We start from the raw sequence: 5091 nt of genomic DNA, 5'->3' as shown, positions 1-5091 counted from the left end.
ACTTCGCCAAGACCATTAACACCCATTACATTCGCTACCCCTTGATTATTTCTTCCAACTTTAACATTGGAGTCGCCAATCACAATCTTCATATATCTCCTGGGATCTCATCTATAACACTCTGCAGTTCTTCATAGTATTCATCTTTCCATTCTTCAGGGGAATCATTTGTAGGTGAATAGCAAACTATAATACTCATATTGTACTGTCTTGATTTAAACTTTACAGTTAACAATCTACTATTTTACAGCTCACCACACAGTTAATACCTTTTCTACATTTGGTGTCATCATCATTATCCCTACCTCTTCTCTTCCAACTTAATCTGTTCTTCCAGAACACACACACACACACACACACACACACACACACACACACATATATATATATATATATATATATATATATATATATATATATATATATATATATATATATATATATATATATATATATATATATATATATATATATATATATATATATATGTATATATATATATATATATATATATATATATATATATATATATATATATATATATATATATATATATATAAATATATATATATATATATATATATATATATATATATATTACGACTAACGAATTACGTAAATTAAAGAGTTTTCAAACTCACCTGCTTTAAATTACATAATCTGATGCACTGGAGAATACCTCCGAGCTATGAAAATAATACACAACTCCCAGACGATAATATACATGAACATTGAATATCTAAAGGTCTCTTTATATTACACTCAAAACAAAAACGGGGTGATAACTTTAATTTTAAAGGGAACTATTATTGAACCTACCTGTTACTTCGGTTCTTAGTCAGGGAATACGAGCAAAGCTCTGAAATACTTACTGGTGATAGAAATAATATACACTTTACAAAATATATATATTTTATAAAAAAAACAATTCAACAGTAATACTTAAAAACAAATCACTCGAAATTTAAATCTGAACTAGATCTTAGACAAGATGATACTTCAAAAAATTATACAATCACTTGTTTCACTAGAAATTAATATATGTGAATGTTTAATTTTGACAATTAATGGAAAAAGTTGACACTTTAACAATATGATAATAAACAAAGATTATGTTTACATATAAGTAACAATTACTCATACGTCTCTAGGGTATCACATAAGATAACCGATCTGTTAAGCAAAAAACAAGTACACTTAACTGTTTAATCTAATCTCACAGGGCCAGTCACAAAAAATTTACAATATATATTTACTTACATTAACCCAATTCACTTTTGAATTAAACCCATGATAATATCACCAACGTTTGAACAACACTATACACGGTATACGTTGGAGAAAAATAATTATTCGCGTTTGAGAGGAAATCCATAGTGATTGGATAGATGCTAGAGAGAGGACTGGTAGACCTTGGCTCTTTTAGAGGGTCAAGCTGGATATCTGGTTCCTATGCATTGATGCATTGCTAGGCCCTATATATATCATCATAATTCACTCTGGAATCTTACAGTTCATTCCAGCGATGCATATGATAGGTGTGCACATGGAAGTAGGGTACTATCGTGGCTTGGCGAGGCAACACTCTCAGCTAACTCAGCCCACCTCCTCTTGTAACTTTAAAATAAAGATCAAACTTTAGTGTAGAATCTCCGTGCATTTTCCAACTACGTGGAAACATGACGAAATCCCTAGCGCTTGTCATATAGCTTACCTTGTGTGTGTTATACATACTTTTCAGCAAGATTACAGAAGATCCATAACAAAAGTACAGGAAATGAATATTTGATTCTTTAAATTTAAGTAAATTCACATATACGGAGCTGAATGAAAATATAACTAAATTATGACAACAGTCTTATGTAATTTACATACATATATTTAATCCTACATGAGTAAAACTCACCTTACAAGCTGGCTATACATCTCTTAAATACGCAAATGAAATATGAGAATAAAATAATCTACTCTCATGTTAGACCAGCATTGCAAGAATATATATATATATATATATATATATACATATATATATATATATATATATATATATATATATATATATATATATATATATATATATAAATATACATACATATATATATATATATATATATATATATATACATATTTATATATATATATATATATATATATATATATATATATAAATATACATACATATCTATATATATAAATATATATATATATATACATATATATATATATATATATATATATATATATATGTATATATATATATATATATATATATATATATATATATACCCTTATATATATATATATATATATATATATATATATATATATATATATATATATATATATATATATATATATATATACCCTTACATCGTGTTCCACTTAAGGACAAGATATCCAACCTATATTTTAAAACTCCATTCTCCACTTGCTGTAGCTTCCCAATCTAACTCATGGTTCTATCTTTTCAATCACCAATTTTAAATTTTTCATTAGTGTTTATAAACTGGGGGACTCTTAGCATCCCGCTACACCCAGGACTGGTGATCATTTTGTCCTTTTCTCTTTCCATAGACTGACTTAATCCATAGAGGTTTCATTGGCTAGATTCATCAAAGGATAGCCAGTTCCTTGTGATGCACAGTACCTAATTAACTAAGGCAAGTGATCCCAGCCTAACCTATCTAATCCTAGTAATATTATTCACCAAGCATCAAGAGTAGAAGCCGAAAAGACACCCTGCTGCCAGTGACTTCATCAAGATTTATGGGACATATCCTCCATATCCAAAGTTCTTGTTTCTCCACCAAGTTACTCATCCGCTTACATAACCATTGGGGAACATGGATTGCTAAGATATACCACGTACCTCGTTGCTGAAATATCATTCTAATCCAACAATTCGTTTAGGATACATTTGTACTAAACGCCATTCCGCATATGAAATGAATAGTGGCTCTATCTCGATTCAGTAGTATATATTTGATTTCTTGCCTTAGTTAGCAGCTGTTATCATTTATCAAAAGTTATTTGTGATATGGAATTTCAATTTATAAAAGTCATGGGTGATAGAAATTTAGTAAATGGGCTCTTGGCTCGCAGAAAGGTTGATTTTGATTCAGAGTAAAAGGGGACCTAAGTTCAACAGAAAAGTGAGCAGCACCGCCAGAATAAACTTATATCTCAATTTCGAATCTGAGTCTGAAATCCTAGCATATGTAAAAGGCTAGACAGCTAAATGTATAAAAATCACTTGTATTAGTGAAAACTCCATCATAGTCATATATTATAAAACTAGAAATTGGTTATCAATGAGTACTTGGATTGATGCTGATTCCAAGTAAAAATACGGGAATTAGACTGGAAAATGTATAGTCACGATCTAAGGATATATCCTTATAGATAGATCGTTGAAGACAATGTTCCAATTCAGTGGAATATTTCCTAGATCTGGTGTGAAGAGGAACACTCACTGTAACACAATTTCCTTTTTGATATCTAACCTCAAGGTACATTAAATAGTTCTTAAGGATTATTTCAATCAATATGGAAGTCATGTCAATTAGTAATAAGATTATCTCAAATAGTTAAGTATAGAATTTTTTCGCGTTACGAAGTATAGCGAAAAACAATTGTCCTAATGACATGTAAGCAGATCTTAGTGTCTTGTTACTTAAGTTCAGTTGTTATGTAGGCAGTGGCCAATGAGAAATTAGTGTTGGGTTAAACGTATTCGATGTTTGAAGAGGTATTTAGTAAGTGGTCACTTTCTAGCGAATGATAGCTCGAGCAAGTCAAATTTATTAGCCAGGACGCCAGGCAGGGTCAAATACAGTTTCAGATGTGAATAGTGTTTTCACGCTAGCAATCAGAATGCTGAAACCGTTTCAAGAAGTGATGGACAAACTATCCGATTTCCAGCAGAATATTCAACAAGTATCCGCACCTCATTAAAGCATGATGGAAAACGATTTGAATGAGCGTCGCGTTATTTTGAGGGAACTGATATGAAAATGTTAGCATTAGATGCGATTGTTTATCAACTTGGAGGACAAGGAACATCTAAAACTGCTGCAGAAACGAGTTAGTACGCAAAGAGCAGCATCGCCTTAAGTATCAAGCTAGTTAAAGATTGAGGGAAAGTCTGTGGATTCATATAAACTTTGATGGAAGAGGTCTAGAGCTCAATGAAGGCCGAGAAGGGACATTTGAGCCGGGAATGTACCAAGAAAGACGTCGAAAAGATAAGTGAAAATATAGCTATTTTTATTTTGTATACTTTGCAGTTGGTGGAACTTTGTGTTTATTTTATTTTATTGTTTTTAATCGCCTGTTGGTTGTTCTTATTCACAATACATTGAACAGAATTAGATTGGGTCCGGTAAGATAGTCATTGACGTCTAAAAGGGCGATTACAAAATTCTATTTCAAAACTGTTACTATGGTTGTTGGATTGGGTAACAATAGGTCAGAAAGGGACGAATCGGAATTTATTAAAAGAGAATGGGTGACACTGGTATCAGAGAAACTAAGAAATAATTCCTTTGACGGTGGCCAAGAATGGAAATGGTAAGCAAAGGCTGGTTTTTTATTACAAACTTTTTAAGGATTTAATATTTACTTTCAGTCTACAGTCTGCTTATTGCATAGAAATCTATTAAAACGTTGCCAATATGTTTCTCATTGAAAAAAAAAATTTAAAAAGTTTTTATAATGGATTATCTTTGGTAAAATTACAATTTCAACCATTAGGGGGAAACTGGAATAAAAATATATTTGTTGCATCAGAAATAGTGTAGTTCCAACGGATTTAACGTTTATTTTGACCGCAAACCATCCGATTTAGAGATTTACTATGTAATTGGAGTTAAAACAACAAGTTGTTCCAGAATGCAGAAAGACCCTACTTCATCCGCCCCCCCTGCGACCCCCCTGCGACCCCCCCTTAAGGCCACAGTGATTTTTAGGGCACTACCGAACCTAATAAACCCACCTAACCTAGACTAGGGGCCCTGTACCCCTACCTAGGCCTACCGGTGCGACCCCCTCTTAAGGCCACAGTGATTTTCAGGACACTACCGAACCTAATAC

Source organism: Palaemon carinicauda, chromosome 2 (genome assembly GCF_036898095.1).
Source record: "Palaemon carinicauda isolate YSFRI2023 chromosome 2, ASM3689809v2, whole genome shotgun sequence".
Classification (NCBI taxonomy): Eukaryota; Metazoa; Arthropoda; class Malacostraca; order Decapoda; family Palaemonidae; genus Palaemon; species Palaemon carinicauda.
Note: the sequence above shows the minus strand (reverse complement) of the source record.